Genomic DNA, 20,457 nt, shown 5'->3' on the forward strand with positions numbered 1-20,457 from the left:
CACACACACACACACACACACACACACACACACACACACACACACATACACACACACACACACACACACAGAGCATAATAGGCAGGTGCTAACAGACCACCTCAACGTGACCCATCAGTCTCTGTAATAGTAACAGAGAAGCCTCTTGTTGGATAATGAAACCGGTGAGAAAAGTAAAGTTATGCAAAAAAAAAAAGAGACTGAATGGGAGGGAACAAAGAAAAAGCGGACTTTCTTCCGAACTCACAACCGTTATAAGATAATCATATTTCAAGGAAAACGCAGTATCTTGAAAACTTACAATGGGTAACAGAGTCGCCTTTTGGAATAAATTGAGATTTATTTCATCGGTGCTCGCCCCTTCAAAACAGCATACTTTTAACATGATACATGCTTTTTAAAAAGAAAAACACCACAATACAATGTACGAAAACATCTAGTGTAGTTTTATGAAGTGATATAATGATAATTTACAGCATATAACGTAGAAAGTGGACTTCTATGGTGTCTCCTTCCAGATGCTTCGCCGTCAAACACACTATTAGCAGCTTCTTCATATTTTCATGAATAAATGTATGCCGTTTAGGTTTTATTTTAACAACTTTGGCTGGCGTTAGACTCATTCTACTTCAGTGTAGTGCAGACTAGCAGTGATACGCTCTAACTGTTTCACCATATTGGCTGCACACTCTGTCATGTTTTGGATTATTTCTGTCTTAAATTCAATTAATATCATACGCTTTGTTTCCTCAGCACTGTCCCTCACACTCACTTTTTCATTGCCATGGTTGGAAAAACAACAAAGTTATGTCTTGCTAGCTATACGCCAGGGGAGTTTAAATATATATATATATATATATATATATATATATATATATATATATATATATATATATATATATATATATATATATATATATATATATATATATATATATATATATATATATATATATATATATATATATAGTACAGGACCAAAGTTTGAACGCACCTTCTCATTTCAATGCGTTTCTATTATTTTAATGACTATTTACATTGTAGCTTGTCACTGAAGGCATCAAAACTATGACACCTGTGAAATGAAAACCATTTCAGGTGACTACCTCTTGAAGCTCATCGAGAGAATGCCAAGAGTGTGCAAAGCAGTAACCAGAGCAAAACGTGGCGATTTTGAAGAAACTAGAATATAAAACATGTTTTCAGTTATTTTACCTTTGTTTGTGAAGTACATAACTCCACATGTGTTCATTCATAGTTTTGATGCCTTCAGTGACAATCTACAATGTAAATAGTCATGAAAATGAAGAACACGCATTGAATGAGAAGGTGTGTCCAAACTTTTGGCCTGTACTGTATATGTAAATATATATATATATATATACACTACCGTTCAAAAGTTTAGGTTCACCCAAACAATTTTGTGGAATAGCCTTCATTTCTAAGAACAAGAAAAGACTGTCGAGTTTCAGATGAAAGTTCTCTTTTTCTGGCCATTTTGAGCGTTTAATTGACCCCACAAATGTGATGCTCCAGAAACTCAATCTGCTCAAAGGAAGGTCAGTTTTGTAGCTTCTGTAACGAGCTAAACTGTTTTCAGATGTGTGAACATGATTGCACAAGGGTTTTCTAATCATCAATTAGCCTTCTGAGCCAATGAGCAAACACATTGTACCATTAGAACACTGGAGTGATAGTTGCTGGAAATGGGTCTCTATACACCTATGTAGATATTGCACCAAAAACCAGACATTTGCAGCTAGCATAGTCATTTACCACATTAGCAATGTATAGAGTGTATTTCTTTAAAGTTAAGACTAGTTTAAAGTTATCTTCATTGAAAAGTACAGTGCTTTTCCTTCAAAAATAAGGACATTTCAATGTGACCCCAAACTTTTGAACGGTAGTGTATATGTCAGCTTTGTGTTATAGACGACAAAGCATATTAGTTATTGGTAACAAAATGTCTGATTTTTGTTATAACTTTACCTATTTTTGCTTTTTACCTATTTTTTGTTTGATTTCATTCCAACAATATGCTGCCGGCCAACAAAACCTGAGCTGCGGCCCGCAAATCACACCCGGGGCACACTTTGGACAAACTCTGGTTTATACTGTAAGTATTGTGCTTATTACACACCAGCTGTTTGGTTGTAACCTGCATCTTAGTTGCAGTTTTCATTACCAAATTTGAAGGTGTTGAAATATCTGTGTAAAATAGCTAAAGTTAATAAGTAGCATGTCAGGGTGAAATCCAATGTATATTAGCATCAAGCTAGTGCTTTTTGAAAAGTTGAGCCTTACTGTACGTTTGAGCGTTTTCTAGTAGGCATACTTGCTTTGTTGGCATGGAAAATTGTACCATTACCCGGAGGCAGTCCGACTGAGTTTGCTCTGAGTGCTGCTTGAATTGTTGTCTACCTACCAAGTGTTTGACGTCGTGTGCTATAAAGAAATTAAAACAAGGCACCCTTTGATTGATCAGTCAGTGCCTAAAAGAAGTATGCATTCTAACAGTCACTTGCTCGTGACATTTAAATAAAGACAAAACAGAAGACCAAAATACATAATTTGAATATATATTTTTCTTTTCATAATTTTTGCTCACTTATTGTCTTTTGCACAGCGTCCATTAAAATGACATGCTTTATTGCTAACCATGCAAATTGGACGATGATGTCCCCCCCATCCCCTCCAACACAAATACATTACAGTTCTAAGGGGAAAAAACGGGCGCAGATGCATAAAATATTTAGTGAAAGTTAAACAGACTTTCATTGTTTATACAGTATATACATGGAGTTCCAGTGTGAGATTTAAAGCAGGTCGAGGCAAAATACTTGGATGGGTCAACTATAGTGATGTCATAAACAGCCTCAATAGATTTACCACCTTGCTGACTTTAGAGAGGAACCTTTGTGTCCATCACTATTTCTTTTCACAGTTCTTCACGTGTCTAAGCAGGGGTGTGCACCGTCTGAAAACCCCCCACATGCACGTCCAGTCATGTCTAGACTTCATGCAGTTTTACATCTGAGTTCCTGTGTTTTATTTGGCAAGCATGTAAAAGATAAACGACATGAGTCACTTGGGAAGAGAACAATACATATAAGTCATGCAGAATTCTGTTTGGGCTGCGACTCGATGAAGTGTATGATGACACGCTCTTGCGGGCTGAAAATGATAAGTGTGTGGACTTCAACAGGGGACCCAAAACAAAGTCTTAACCCTTAAACAGCTCACTCTGCTCCTGGTATGCAGCATTTTGTTGCACAAGTACAGTTTTCTTTTTTTGAAGCCTACAATTAAGATGACTTTACTTTAAGACATGCCATAACCACTACTATAACATTCCTAGAAATGTAGTCTACTATGACTTCCTTTTGACCTTACCCTGAAATATTATCATTTACACCCTGAAACTGGGGTTGCGTGATATAGACAATATATAATACAAATGGAGCAATCCTGGCCTCTGTGGCGGTAAATAAGCTATGTTTCTTACAGGTATCAGCCCTGGAAGAAGAAGAATAGCTAAACATGCTACACTACACACCGTAGGACACAGATGTCAAACTTCAGGCCCGGGGGCCAGTTCTGGCCCGCCACATCAATTTGTGTGGCCCCCAAAAGGGTGGAAATAATATGTGTTAATAAAGTACCTTATCTTTTCTTAATACATGTTTTACAAAAATAAATGTACTGTGTGCAGTTACATATGTTTACACTTTAATCATCTCTAATAATAAAACAAAATATTATATCATCATACATTTCAAAACAATGTTTTTGTTCAAATTAAAGATACATACTTAAATATCTGCTTGACTTATGATTTCAATCCAACAAATTGTTCATGAAAAAATTTACAGTAACATTTTTTACAGTAAAATCCACTTTCAATATAGAGTAATAATACACTATAAAAACACAACTATAGATTTTACAGTATAAAAAACTAGCATGAATTTTTCCATTCCATTTAATGTAATTCTGTATGTAATTTATTGAATGTAATGTAATTGTATTTATTTTATATGCTGTAAAAAAAAAAACAACCTGCAAATATTACGGTAAAATTGTGGCGACTGAGCTGCCAGTTTTTAACAGTACAATCTAAAAATTTTGTTTTGTACAGCGTACATAAACAAAAGACATAATAATAAAATACATAGACAATTATACACATGTTTTATATATACACATTTATATTCATACTGTATATTATTCACTGTTAAAAGTGGCCCTTTGATGGCAACCATAACTGCGAAGTGGCCCTCAATGAAAACCAGTTTGACATCCCTGCTGTAGGAGGATATGCTAACCGTTAAGCTAGAGTTCTTGAATGTAAACACAGATGGGCGGATCGATACAAACAGACAGTATATGGTCAATACTACAGTGTTTTAGACGATATGATTATCACATTTTTTAAAATCATTTTTATTATTTACAAACTCAGGAGTAACGTCCCTGGACACAGGAGGGCTTTAAGGACAAAAAACAAATAATTCAAATCAATTGATATTGTTACATCGCCATCCTGTGGTTTTGTCTGATTATAATTGTGATAAAAAATTTCATCATTCAATTATGTTGAAAATTTGAAGTATCAGTATCGGCATTGGTTTGACTAATACTGCCCCCATGTAACTACTTGGTATTGGATAGATTCCCAAATTTGTATTATTGCCCAAAACTAAAGTATCTAAACAACAGAAGAATAAGTACTTATTGTATTTAACGGGAGTGTAGACAGAACCATGTTACAACAGAAAGTAACCAGATTTGAACAGTAAATTAGCAAGTACAGTAGATTAATAATAGTTCTGACACAATAATATAACCGGAAATGATGCAATATGTTACTAAATACGTCAGCAGCTAAATTGGGAGCCTTTTTAAATGTTTTGAAATGGTTACATTATCATGAGGAAGCTCGAGATACAAATCCCTCTATTTGCAAACCTTTCGATTTACAAACTTTTAGATCGCGCCAAATGTGCCTCGTTGTGCGAAACACGTCTCTGTGTACGAATGCTTCAGTCATTCATTTTTGTGTTCCGCAGGGCGCAGCATTGTTGCGGCCTACACGTCAGGCCCGGCCCTAACCAATCTGGCGCCCTAGGCAAGATTTTAGGTGGCGCCCCCCCACATCGGCAGTGAAGTGTATGTACTCACAAGAAACCGAATAGCTTTGTCTTTGACCTTTTTTTTTAACTTAAAGAAAGCAAATTAACAATCAGAATAGTTAACAAGATAAAAAAAAATATGGATAAATAAATGAATACAAAAAATAAAAAATGAATATATGAAATACAATATTTTTTACATACATAAACACAAAATAAAACGTGTCAACAAGTTGCATAAAATAAATTAAAAATACAATATAAATAAGGCACGGCACAAAACAAGATATCAAATCAGTATGACTTTAACATCTATATTACAAAAAAAGGGGATCCTACAGAGTTCTCTATTTGTGCTTTTTAATATTGCATTAACTAGAATGACTTACAAATTACTGTACACCAGGGAGTACTGTAATTACCTAACGTTACATTATTATTTTCCATAACAATTAAGCCCCCTCCACAATATTAACCCGACGTTAAAACAGAACTAGCTATTTATTGATTAGCAATTGCCGAATCATGTAACATTAGCTTAATGCTAAAAAGCCAGGTTACTATCACATTCTGTAACAGACAAATAATTTCATGTAGGCTAACGTTACCTACCTGCTACCTCTGTCTTTTTCTCGTTTCTCCCCTTCTTTTCTCCCCTGGGCACCTGACAGTTTTGGCCGTTTTGATATCTTGTGTTGATTTTTTTGATGTGGTGATGTCCAAAAAGAGTCATGATATGGGAAGGGAGGGGGCGCACCGTGCCGGGGGAGGGGGGGCGTAATGTTGTAACAAATAATATTTCTATTAAATAGGCTTTACTTTGCATACCAAAGACTATAAAAATGGGACCCATAACCTCCCTGCTTGGCACTCAGCAACAAAGGGTTGGAGTTGGGGGTTAAATCACCAAAATGATTCCCGGGCGCGGCGCCGCTGCTGCCCACTGCTCCCCAAGGGGATGGGACAAATGCAGAGGAAAAATTTCACCACATCTAGTGTGTGTGTGAGACAATCATTGGTACTTTAATCTTTAATCTTAATTTTAATTAATGTGGGATTATTTTATGTATTAAGAAATAATAGTACCGACTTTTTTTTTTTTTTTTCATCCAACATTTGTGGCACTGGCGTGTCGCCCCCTGATGGACGGCGCCCTTAGCATTTGCCTATACGGCCTATGCCACGGGCCGGCCCTGCTACGCGTCACTTGCTGCACAGAACACTACTAGTCACTACTCAGCGCTTCAGCGTGTGTGCATCTTTTTCTGTTTTTTTTGCCTTTTGACGAGTTTTGTCCATTTTAAACTCTCAACAGGTGTGGAAAGTAGGGGGGAATTGGTGGGGCGAGGGGGGCGAATTTTTTGGGCGTGCGAGCAAATTGAAGGTTCCAGGTTCGATCCCCGCTTTCGCCATCCTAGTCACTGCCGTTGTGTCCTTTGGCATGACAATTTACCTACCTGCTCCCAGTGCCACCGACACTGGTTTAAATCTAGCTTAAAGATGTAGATAATAGCTTTCTCTTTGTAAAGCACTTTTAGTCTCTGGAGAGAAGCGCTAAATAAATGCAATTCACTTCAATATTTGCAAGGAGTACATAAATGGCGCTTGCAAGTATGGAAGAATTGACAAAGCAGGCTTCCGTACCATGGCAAGTTTTAATTGTGATGAGACCTCCGTCTACTGCTTTCTCTTCAGCTCCTCTGCCGATGTTAACGTAGGTGGATTTTACTTTTTCAAATCTTCATTATTGTAGCAATATGTTTGTTAAAGTTAAGGATTTTGGGGATTTCTGATCATTTGTGGGAGACTTCTGTGTGTGCGCGCATGTTACAAGAGCAGAGTATACAGGGACAGCAGCTTGTCGTTGTTGTTTTGGCTTGTTAATGAAGAGATAGTTAATTCATGTGTATAGAAGTGTACAAACCTTCACTAAAATAGGACTTTCGTTTACATTGTTTCTTATGGAGAAATGGGCTTCATGATACAAACTATTTGATTCACGAACCCCGTTCGAGAACCAATTAAGTTTGTAAATCAAGGTTCCACTGTATATGCCAAATAATATATTTTGATTAGAGATGTTATCGGCCGATAAATGCTTTAAAATGTAATATCGGAAATTATCGGTATCGTTTTTTATTATTATCGGTATCGTTTTTTAAATTTTATTTATTATTTTATTTTTTTATTAAATCAACATAAAAAACACAAGATACACTTACAATTAGTGCACCAACCCAAAAAACCTCCCTCCCCCCTTTTACACTCATTCACACAAAAGGGTTGTTTCTTTCTGTTATTAATATGCTGGTTCCTACATTATATATCAATATATAAATACAGTCTGCAAGGGATACAGTCCGTAAGCACACATGATTGTGTGTGTTGCTGGTCCACTAATAGTACTAACCTTTAACAGTTAATTTGAGTCATTTTCATTAATTACTAGTTTCTATGTAACTGTTTTTATATCGTTTTACTTTCTTTTTTATCCAAGAAAATGTTTTTAATTTATTTATCTTATTTTATTATTTAAAAAAAAAAAGGACATTATCTTCACCCTACCTGGTTGTTCAAATTAGGCATAATAATGTGTTAATTCCACGACTGTATATATCGGTATCGGTTGATATCGGTATCGGTAATTAAGAGTTGGACAATATCGGAATATCGGATATCGGCAAAAAGCCATTATCGGACATCCCTAATTTTGATATATTGTGATATATATTTTAGGCCATATCGCACATCCCTACATGAAACTGGATTAAATAACTCTTTAAAAGTTTTACTATTTTTGAGAAAATTTAAAGGACAGCTTTGTAAAAAAAAATAGGCAGACACGGGCTCTGTAAGTCTGATTTGTTTGTTTTTCTTTAGCGACCATGCAAACCTTGCATGACGTTGTATGTTAGCAATGTAGCTCACATTGCTATGCTATATTGTTTGTGTCCTCCTGTCCCACCTGCGCTACATTCTCTTGAGAACCAGCGTCCTCTTCGGTGGACATTTGTGTTTTGTAGTTTTCTTAAGTCAGAGCTAAACATTTGCGCTACATTCTCTTGAGAACCAACGTCCTCTGCAGTGGACATTTGTGTTTTTTATAACAGGAATATTATTTCCCAAATTTCGAGCTCTGACAAAAGTAAACTACCAAACACAAGTGTCCACTGCAGAGGACGCTGGTTCTCAGGAGGTTACGGCCTCTATTTAGAGTTGCAGTGTGCACTCTTTGAATAAACACCTTCCCCACAGCATGAGGAAGACATCCAGTTTATCACTCAGGCACCTGGAGGACCCCAGATAGGATAAACAAGAAGTGGAAAGTCCGTGTCTCCTTTCTCCATTGCTTCTCCTTGTGGTGTAAAATACTTTAATACATTAAATCCCTCCAGCTGTATTACATGTAAAAAAAAAAGAAGAAAAAAAGCAGATTAAATAATAGTTTGGAAGCCCTGTTCAGAATGAACTGTCAGTGGAATATTCCTGACAATTCATCTTAACTTAATTTCAAAATGTTTTCACAAGTCATTTAAGCCGCTACAGCTCTGTGGTTGCTCAGTGTAAGCGTGAGAGGTGACATCACACACGCACACACACGCACACACACGCACACACACACTTTGGACGGCATTCCCGAGTGAGTTCCAAAATTCCCATGTGACTCCAGAAGGCTTGAGCGTGAGATTTTATTTTGGAAAGAGGTTCCACCCGGTGATTTTAAACCAACCTCCTTTTTCAAATACCACATTTTTTTAAGTCCTGCAATTTCACGTGTGAAACCCAATGAAATTCAAACCATCAACCGGTTAAGGTTTGTATAGAATTTACGATCTGAAATGTGTCTTTAGTAGATTATTCCAAGGTTGTAACAATGTTTCCTGTTTATTACTATCTGTGTGATGGGCAGCACAACTGTGCGTTTTACTCATGTAAATTATGGCACATGCCAAACTGCAGTTATAATGTTGTGGGGCGGCATCTCTATTTCTTGAAAAACAAGGTTGTCATCGTCTTAACGCAGAGAGTTATGGAGGTAAGACTCCGCACCTACTGGCAAACCCATTACATAACAGTTCAACCTCCAAGATGCATGCCCCACAGTGTGGTGTTTATCAAAAGGACTCCCTTCGGAATTCAGGAGTAAAAAAGAATGTGGTGGCTTGCCAACATTCTTCATTGCAACTTGGCGGTGATGTTTGTGCAGTGACCAAAACAACCACACTGGTGGAATGCAATCCCGCAGCAGTGTGTGACCAAGCTGGCGACCACTGATTGAAGCTAAGAAAGATTTTCTGATGCAGCATCAACACCATTTGAACAAATCAGGTAAACCTTTGTTGGTTTAACACCGCAGCGACCATGGGAATGCTCACAAATCAGCGCCTGACGCATGTGGCATCACCTGGCGCCAAGGAGGTTGGTACACCCTTTTGTTTGCAGACTGGTGTAAAACCACTTGTTGGGTTAACACACTGTATGACCTTCTACTTTGTACACACACGTCTACGTGACAATATTGTCAATAAAACGCCAAAATGTGAATGTAGGGTCTGTGCTAGTAATAAAACAAGACACAGGAGCAAAAATGTTCCCAAGTTGTTCATCAGTTATTTTCTTAAAGGTCCCTTATAGTGTAAAATGTACATTTTAAAGATGTCTTAACGGTAATGTGTCCTTGGAGGCTTTTTATGGCAACCAATTGTGTGAAAAAGCTTGCATCTTCCTCTCTTGTTTGCTCCATTTTCAAAAAAGAGGCACTCAAATGATTGTGATCAAATTATTTTAAAGTTCCAAGTTTAAATGACATCATAAACGAGGGGTAACTTTTTCCACCAAGGGCCATATACTGAAAAGTCAAAGCATTCTGGGGCCATTTAAGATATTATCTATTTTGTAAAAAAAAAAAGAAAAAAGATAAGGGGACAAAAGGTGACAAAGCGTATTATTATCAGTTGTTAGTATACCATTGTAAACTTTTCCTCATTACATTACATATTTTTTGCGCATTTTTTCATACACTTTTACGGTTTGATTTTGTTTTGACAAAATGCTGCGGGCCAACACTTTGGACACCATTGTCATAAACAAACAGTCCTTCTACGTGATATCACCCCTAACCGAATAAGTCTGCTTCGTATATATGCCCACTACTTCAAGGAGGATTACTTTGGGGGAAAAAAGGCTTTGCTACACATTTTAAATGAAGCCTATAGCTCTGACAGTCATTTAAGAGTCAGCTACAGATGTGGGGCTTTAATTTGTATTTATTTATTATTCAGCAAAAAGGCTAATGTAGCATGACGTTGCTTTTAAAATGTGAGTGTAACATTAGCACTGTAGCTTGTGTAATTATGCTAGTGTTGCTAACATTTGTTAGCTCAGACTTACTTCCTATTTCTGTCTACGGTGCAAAACCTTCTAGTTAATGTGATCTATAGAAATGTACATTCTAGTTTAAATGCCATCCATCCATCCATTTTCTACCGCTTGTCCCTTTTTGGGGTCGCGGGGTTGCTGGAACCTATCTCAGCTGCATTCGGGCGGAAGGCGGGGTACACCCTGGACAAGTCGCCACATCATCGCAGGGCCAACACAGATATACAGACAACATTCACACTCACATTCACACACCAGGGCCAATTTAGTGTTGCCAATCAACCTATACCCAGGTGCATGAATTTGGAGGTGGTATTTATTTTAAACTTTAGACATGCACCTGGGGATTGGTTGATTGGCAACACTAAATGGGCCCTGGTGTGTGAATGTGAGTGTGAATGTTGTCTGTCTATCTGTGTTGGCCCTGCAATGAAGTGACGACTTGTCCAGGGTGTACCCCGCCTTCTGCCCGAATGCAGCTGAGATAGGCTCCAGCACCCCCCGCCACCCCAAAAGGGACAAGCGGTAGAAAATGGATGGATGGATGGATAATCCACTTAAGACAATTACGAACAGATCGTTATTTGCAATGCTGCAAAGACGCAGAGTTTACATGTCAGCGATGTTGAAGTGTGATGATAATCTCTCGTCATCTCTCATTTATCAATAAAAATTACCACTATAGATCGCTAAAGAACATGCCAGGTAAATATGTTAGAACATAAATGAATAATTGCTAGACAAAACATTTTATAAGCGTAAAACATACTCTGAGAATGTCTGCAACTTGTGGACAACAGAGCGCACAGCAGACAATAAGCCTTTGGCGGTGTTTCTTTTAGGACAGTATAAGTACAATAAATTATTATTGTTATAATTAATGTAGGCCCTGCGATGAGGTGGCGACTTGTCCAGGGTGTACCCTGCCTTCCGCCCGAATGCAGCTGGGATAGGCTCCAGCAACCCCGAGTGGGACACGCAGTAGAAAATGAATGGATGTATAATTAATTTAAACATTAAAGTAGTTTTATCTAGGGTTCTGAGTATGTGCTTCTACTACCATCTGGTGTCTACTTTTAAGTCTGTGTTGTATAAAACGGGGAAAACATCAATACAGAATTTGTTTTCCAATTTTTGTTGAAATCCTGGGCTTTTTGAGTTAAAAGGTTACAAGGAACAGTTATAACATTGTATAGCATTGGACAGGCTACTAATGGTCTTCTGTTGAAGCTGTCAAGAAATGCTGGCACTCTGTATGATCATAGCCGAAGTTTAACGGTTGTGTTAATTTCAAACACACACATATGTGAATGAAGGACATACTTAGTCAACAGCCATACATGTCACACTCAGGGTGGCCGTATAAACAACGCCAACACTGTATAAACATGTGCCATATAGTGAAACCACACTAAACAACAATGACAAACACATTTCGGGAGAATATTTGCACCGCAACACAACATAAACACAACAGAACAAATTCCCAGAATTCCTTGCAGCATCAACTCTTTCAGGACGCTACAATTGGTAACAAATTCATAAAATGCATTCATAAATGTATTCAATGTACAGTTGTCTCTTGTTTATCAGGGTTAATTGGGATCGAACATGACCGCGATAGGATTTCTGTAAATTAGGATTATGAATAGTAAATCCAACATTTTCTTAGTTTGATCATAAAAAACTGGTTATGAGCTTTTAAATATATATTTTTTACATTAATAGAGCCCTCTAAACATTAAACAACACCGATATAGTCACATTTACACTTGTTTCACCCAATTAGGTCGCTTTGAATGTGTTCTACTGTAAATTACAGGACTGTACCCATAGTCCGAAAGATCCTCCCAATCGTCATTGACATGGCCATCACCCGGCCACCGCAACGCGGTCACGGCATGGAAATACTTAATCACATCCTGGATAATTCCTCAAAGTTAGAACTGGGCTTTGAGTGCTAAAACGGCGGTTGTGAACAGTAAATTGCTCAACTTGACAGTCGTAGCTATACCATTAGCTGTGATGTTAGCATTCCATGTTAGCTTTGTGTGTCTGCGCTGCTGTTCCTCAGTGATCACGTCAAAGCTGTGTTATGGATGTGGACTATAAAGTGCATCAAAAGAGCTCACCTCCACTTGGACCGGTCAATCGCTGCTTGTTTATAGCAGTATCAGGTAGCCTTCTCAAGTGCTGCGCCGAATGTCCGATGCTACTTCCAGCTGTTGTCATTTGAAATGGCTCATTTCAAAGGCTCACCAAAATAGAGATGTGCTACCGATGAGGCAGGGGTTGAAGATGAAGTCCATCCAAAAGTTGTTCTGTCAAAAGTAAGCTTGAGATTGTCACTGTGAAGATCGAGTAGCCCCAAGATTAGCCACCAAGATTAGTCGCCAGGATTAGCCACCAAGATTATCCGCCTACGATTGGAATAGGAGTCTAACCATTGACCTGGAAACAAAACTTGGCTTGGTGAATATTTTCAATATAAGCCAAATACTGCACTGTAATACATGTAATAAACATATAATACTTACATTTTAAAGTGTAACACTGAATTTAGGCCCAAAACATGTAGAATTTTTATAAAAAGTACAAAAAATCTGCGATGCTGCAAGATTTGAAGCCTGATGTAGCGAGGGAGGTAAAAAAAAATCCTCGAAACATTGTAACTTTTGCCGCAACTTTACGAAAAAGCTGGAATTGTGTCACGTTCGTGGGTTGCTTTGTAGCGATGGTCGTGTTCCCAGGATGCAGAAGGAAAGGCAGGAAGCGGCAGCAGCTTGCAAGTACGAATCTTTTAATTGAATTAGGCAAAACACAAAGCAGCGTGATCCTGGGAAACTTACATGAAGCAAAAGGCAAAAACGTAGCTCTTAACATAGCATGAAAAAGGGAGGTTGTGGAGTAAAGCCAACGTAACAGTTGCCAACAGTGAACAATGGACCTGCACCGAGTGAACTGCGAGACGGGTACTTAAGGATGTGATTGTGTTGACAGCAGGTGGGGACACTAATCAATAAACAGAAACTGGTGTGTGTATTCAGTGCACCTAGCAACTAGCGCGTAAACAAAGGCAGGCAAGGAGTACTGGGAACAGAACAAAACACGAAAAAACGTGAACATCACAACAAAACCAAAACAAAACACACAGGTCATGACAAATTCAGGCATTTTAGGCTGCAACAATCACAAAACAAGCCTGCACACCAGAGGGATGACTGAGGCCCTGTCTACATTAAGCCGGATAACTCCTTAAACGAATAATTATTTAGCCTAAGCATCGTGTCAGGCACACTAAATCATCGTTTAAAGGCCTACTGAAACCCACTACTACCGACCACGCAGTCTGATAGTTTATATATCAATGATGAAATCTTAACATTGCAACACATGCCAATACGGCCGGGTTAACTTATAAAGTGCAATTTTAAATTTCCCGGCAAACTTCCGGCTGAAAACGTTTCGATATGATGACGTTTGCGCAAGACGTCATTGGTTGAAACGGAAATATTAGGACACATTGTATACCAATACAAACAGCTCTGTTTTCATCGCAAAATTCCAAAGTATTCTGGACATCTGTGTTGGTGAATCTTTTGCAATTTGTTTAATAAACAATGGAGACTGCAAAGAAGAAAGCTGTAGGTGGGATCGGTGTATTAGCGGCTGGCTGCAGCAACACAACCAGGAGGAGGATAGCAGACGCGCTATCCGACGCTAGCCGCCGACCGCATCGATGATCGGGTGAAGTCCTTCGTCGCGCCGTCGATAGCTGGAACGCAGGTGAGCACGGGTATTATTGAGCAGATGAGGGCTGGCGTAGGTGGAGCGCTAATGTTTTTATCATAGCTCTGACGAGGTCCCGTAGCTAAGTTAGCTTCAATGGCGTCGTTAGCAACAGCATTTCTAGGCTTCGACAGGCGGCACAGCATTAACCGTGTAGTAACAGGTCCAGTGTTTGGTTCGGTGTCTCCTGATAGTAGTATTGTTGATCTTCTGTCTATCCTTCCAGTCAGGGGCTTATTTCTTTTGTTTCTATCTGCATCCAAGCATGAGGCTATCACGTTAGCTCCGTAGCTAAAGGGCTTCACCGATGTATTGTCGTGGAGATAAAAGTCACTGTGAATGTCCATTTCGCATTCTCAACTCTCATTTTCAAGAGGATATAGTATCCGAGGTGGTTTAAAATACAAATCCGTGATCCACAATAGAAAAAGGAGAAAGTGTGGAATCCAATGAGCCAGCTTGTACCTAAGTAACGGTCAGAGCGAAAAAAGATACGTCCTGCACTGCACTCTAGTCCTTCACTCTCACGTTCCTCATCCACGAATCAAATTAATGGGGTAATCGTCGCTTTCTCGGTCCGAATCGCTCTCGCTGCTGGTGTAAACAATGGGGAAATGTGAGGAGCCTTTCAACCTGCGACGTCACGCTACTTCCGGTACAGGCAAGGCTTTTATTTATCAGTGACCAAAAGGTACGAACTTTATCGTCAATGTTCCCTACTAAATTCTTTCAGCAAAAATATGGCAATATTGCGAAATGATCAAGTATGACACATAGAATGGATCTGCTATCCCCGTTTAAATAAAAACGTTTCATTTCAACAGGCCTTTAAGGTCCCCCTCCTTGGATAATCTTTTACACGGGTAAGTGCGCCTTTGTATGGACTCATCGATCATTTACAAACTGAGTTCGCAGAGGAAGTGACGCCAGAAAGACCGCGCCCCACACAGGAAGTGATGTCAGAAAGAACGCACCACAGCCAGCTTCATAACAACCTGTTTCCCCTCGGAGGTAAACACTAGAAAGATGGAGGCAAATCATCCAGACATGCCCGTGTTTCCCCTTCCTCTACATGTACAGACGCTTGTGGAAATCACACATGACTATCTTAAGAGAAAGCGATTGCAGCTATTTCGGATACAACACTTCTCAGACGGCAAGAGAACTTTCGAATGTCCAGGTCAGCTGTGATTCTACTTACCGAAAAACTTTCTCCATTTGTCGAAGTCGAGATAACGAGAATGCGGGCTCCCGTGGATGTGATAAAACAAGGTAGCGTGTGCTTTGTATTACGTGGCCGACAAGGGAAGACTACGGAAAACATTGAATGCATTTGGACTGGCAAAGCAGACTGTATCAGTTATTGTCCGCCATGTATGTCGCGGACTCAACGTCTAGGTCACCAAAAACGAATGGATAATGAAGGTGAAGGCAAAATAGTGAGGAGTGTCCTGACCAGATATCTAGATCCTTAGATTGATTGATGTACAATGTTCTTTGTCACATTGTTTACTTTCACATGTCCATTAAAGATTTGATTAATTTATAATGGCTCAGGTGTGATTCACTACAATAGGGCCCCACAGCACACTGGATTCCAGTTAATTGAAATACCACAACACTGGATATTGTTCAGATAAGTTACATTTAATTTAAGAACTTGCATACAAAGCAACACTGGAGGTGACTATGACGTGCATATTTTCCGCACATGCATATTAGGTCACGTTGCGCAGGTGGACGGAGGGGGTCTTAAACGACCATTGTGTGTGTGTGGACAAGGATATGGTTAGGTGGGATTTACCCTGGATAACCTTAGTGTAGAAGGGGCTTAAAAGCACTTTCAAACTAAATTCCAGCATCAGTGCAAGATATCGGGAACAAACTTCCAGTAAACAATTGTGCGGCCTCTGAGACTTACGTAAAATTGTTTAAAAATAAAATAATACGGGACCTTTAACACAGGATTTTAGATTTGACCATCCTTTAATGCACACAGGCATTAATCCAACTCTAATATTTGTATTGCACGGAACATTAACGTGGAAGTTCATGCTTCTTTGAAACATGGGAAGTTGGCAGATGTGCAGCGGGAAAAAAAAGAAGAGGACCAACGCAAACATGAGAGGAATGCTCTCTATCAGTCCAAGCTGCTCCTCTTACTTACCCGCCATGGAGTGTGTAATTACTGCACAATTAAAGTGCTCGTGACGCTGATGACCGTGCTCAGCTGCACAAGAAGAGGGGAGGCCGTCGAGAAGGAGAAGGGCAGAGTTGCTATCAAAGCAACATTAGGAATGTTCTTTCAGCTAAGAGGAAAAACAGCTGTTGAGGATTGCCCCTCAAGGTACATCTTTTATTTTTTGCTGTCTGTCTTCTTCTGCTCAAACCACAGGAATGAAGACACTATAGTAACGCAGTAATCACTCAGCCAACATACTGTGAATACAAATATTCTACAACAAATTGTGCCTTTCTATATACATTTATTATTGTCATATGTTGATGCTAACAGTGTCAAGTCATATGTTTAGCTCAGAGCTGCCCATGTGTGCTTTGTGGTAAACCTAACCGCACATTTCTGCCCTGAAGTTGTTACTGTTTGCACCTCTTGTTTAACTATAGCAAACCCACAGGTGGCTATTTTACATTTTATTTGCACAATAAAAAGTTTGACTATAACTCAAAGGTGTGCAAAAAACGTATTGTGTTTTTATATTGGGTTCTAAACACATTCTAAATTTCTGTTATTTTCTGATCCAGGTTTTATGCTGCAGATTCCGATACAGATCATCCATGAGTGACATCAGCCAATATCAATCACATGTATTAACTGTAAATACGTATTTTATTATAATTGATTTATGATGAGTGCTATTAACAGTTCAACAGCATCAACACATTATTCGAACCAGTGACTTATGCTCTTTTATTACAAACAATCAAGTCAATAGTACACAATAACTAAAAAGCTAAAACTACTATCTACTACTTATTTAAATCCTTAGTTTTCAGTCTACAGTTTAACTCTTGTGTCCAGGAAGTCATCCCATGAATTTTCTTTAACAACACTTTTGTGAAAATAAAACTCTGGACTTCTGAAAGCACTTATTTTTGTGTTGTTTCAAGCTGGCTTAGCAATAAACAAGCCAGCTCCCGACTTGCTCATACTCGGTGTGAAGCATGGTTAGCCTTGTCCACCATTGATAATTGTACCTAATTATCCTACTTAAGATACTAAGAAAGGCAGTTTATTTTCCGCAATAGAGGCGATTAATATTGATTTAACAGAGAGGCTCCACATCCTGTATATACATACAGTTAGCTGATAGCTGCCTTTGACAGTCAATTGACCAAGAATACATTCAGTATCAGCCAGAAGTTGTCAGCATTAAAAAGCAATAATCACATATTTTTCCACGAAAATCGTCCGATACTGATCGGTGGTCGATTGATCGGCACATCCCTAACTTACACATATTATGGACAGTTGGCCAATTTCACAATTATGAATTCATATTGGGATGGGATAATCTCTCATTGAATGTACCTAACTCTTAATTTTCAATTATATTTTTTTAATTGTGTACTAATGCAATGCTTCATTATGCATTGCATTAGTGCATGTTTTTTTTAATCTGATACTGTACATTTTCATTCTCTTTCTGGGTTTGTTTTCCTGCTTTGGGGAGTACAGATACAAACGAGCAACTATGCTACAATCTGGCAGAAGTATACGATTGTTCATTATTTGCACTGTCCTATCACATAAACAAACAAACAAATAAATACATTAAAAAAAACAATGACACTGTTGTGCTATTGCGTTTTAATAACGGTAGATTATTTACTATAGCAAGGCTGCTGCTATCGATTATTATAGTAATCGAGTAATCTATCGATTAGTTAGTTATATTAATCGAGTAATTAGATAAAACACACCCGTTATAGAAGGGGTGTCCAAAGTGGGACAGGGGGACATTTTTTGGCCAGCAACTCGTTTTCTATTTTACATGTTTCAGAAGTTTAACTAATTCAATTAAATTTAACACTAACAATGATTTGCTTTGTCACCTAACACAGAAGCTAAGATAACAATGGTTCTATTCAAATAGCTTGGCAAATACTGATGGCCATTGAATTGGTTTAAGCATCTTTAATGTAAACAAATGCATCAACATTCTTTTATTTTTTTCGTCAGCGGCCCTCAGTGGAAAGTTTAGGGAACATAGTTCATTTTTATTTTTGCTATAGCCTACATTCTTTTTTTCTAAGAAAAGCACACCATCAACATTAAAATTGTACTTTTAACAAGTGTGTATTTTAGAAAATAAATTAAATAAAAAAAAACTCTCAGCTGTTTGACGCCACACCGATCACGGCAACAACCCGCAATCGCTCTCATGTGCACTGTGTGGAAACGATGTCTGAGTATTTAAGGTTCGGGCACTTCATTGAGTCTGGATTTTATACATTTTTATTTATTACACTCATTAAACGATTAATCGAAGCAACTGAATACAAATCAAAACTTTTCACTAATGAAAACGTTGCAGCCCTATAATATAGCTTGACTTCTACCAAGTAGGTAGGCAATTATTGAAGGCAAACACATCAATACACCATAAATCAGTACCACACAATAGACTTAATTATTTACATGCATATACATATATTAGTGTTGTCCCGGTACCAATACTTTGGTACCGGTAACAAAATGTATTTTGATATTTTTCTGTACTTTTCGATACTTTTCTACATAAAGGGGACCACAACAAATTGCATTATTGGCTTTATTTTTAACATAAAGTCTTAGGGTACATTAAACATATGTTTCTTATCGCAAATTAGTTCTTAAATAAAATAGTGAACATAGAAGACAACTTGTCCTTTAGTAGTAAGTAAGCAAACAAAGGCTCCTAATTTAGCTGCTGACATATGCAGTAACATATTGTGTCATTTATCATTCTATTATTTTGTCAACATTATTAAGGACAAGCGGTAGAACATGAATTATTATGCTACTTGTTCATTTACTGTTAAAATCTGCTTACTTTCTCTTTTAACATGTTCTATCTACACTTCTGTTAAAATGTAATAATCACTTATTATTCTGTTGTTTGATACTTTACATTAGTTTTGGATGATACCACAAATTTAAGTATCGAGTGCATACCAATTCGTTACAGGATCATACATTGGTCATATTCAAAGTCCTCATGTGTCCAGGGACATATTTCTTGAGTTTATAAACATAATATACATTTTCAAAAACGAAAGAAGATTTTGTGATGCTAAAAAGAATTGATGTAATCATAGTAGTATCGACTAGATATGCTCCTGTACTTGGTATCATTACAGTGGATGTTAGGTGTAGATCCACCAATGGTGTTTGTTTACATTCAGGAGCGGCGTCACTGCTAATGATGCCAGTGAGCTACGGTGTGTAGTGAAGCATGTTTAGCTATTCCTCGTCCTGCAGGGATGATACTTGTAAGAAACTTACTTTGTCGCCATGGAGGCAAGGATTAGTGACTTAGAAGTCACTACAACACTGCAGACTGCGGATGGACTTTAGCCGCTAGCTAGCTAGCCATGTCTTAAAGTTAAAAGTTAAAGTTAAAGTACCAATGATTGTCACACACACACTAGGTGTGGTGAAATTTGTCCTCTGCATTTGACCCATCCGCACCTCTTCCTGAGGGCGTTTCAGTGTTATAACTTCACCTTTATCGTAAGTTTTTAAGCCAAAATAGATAGATAGATAAATAGATAGATAGTACTTTATTAATTCCTTCAGGAGAGTTCCCTCAGGAAAATTAAAATTCCAGCAGCAGTGTACAGAATTGAGATCAAATTTAAAAAGTAAAAAGTAAATAATGGGGGTATAAATGGAAACAAAATAGAAAAATATTACAATAGAATAAAAATAAAAAGCAACAATGAGAATACAAATATAACAGTAAAATAAGAATATAACAAGATAAACTAGATGCGTCCGTTCTCCCTATTCTGTGTCTGCTTGTAAGTACTCCGTGATTGTGCGCTGCCGAACATGCTCGTCTTCTTGTAAACCAGCTATGACACGACGTGATGACGAACGGGGGTTGGGGGGGGGGGTGTTTGACCGGTACTTTTTAGAGGCGGTATAGTACCG

The 20,457-nt window shown here is 38.2% G+C and overlaps 1 protein-coding gene across 1 annotated transcript in view; it reads right to left on the minus strand.

Annotated features, from left to right (window-relative positions):
* phldb2b (pleckstrin homology-like domain, family B, member 2b) overlaps positions 1-12,866 on the minus strand; it is a 100,065-nt gene extending 87,199 nt beyond the window's left edge. The window contains exon 1 of the mRNA XM_062021218.1: positions 12,644-12,866. The gene's annotated coding sequence lies outside the window, so the exon portion shown is untranslated. The remainder of the gene's footprint in view (positions 1-12,643) is intronic.
* Between the last annotated feature and the right edge of the window lie 7,591 nt (positions 12,867-20,457).

This window comes from Entelurus aequoreus, linkage group LG15, assembly GCF_033978785.1.
Source record: "Entelurus aequoreus isolate RoL-2023_Sb linkage group LG15, RoL_Eaeq_v1.1, whole genome shotgun sequence".
Lineage (NCBI taxonomy): Eukaryota > Metazoa > Chordata > Actinopteri > Syngnathiformes > Syngnathidae > Entelurus > Entelurus aequoreus.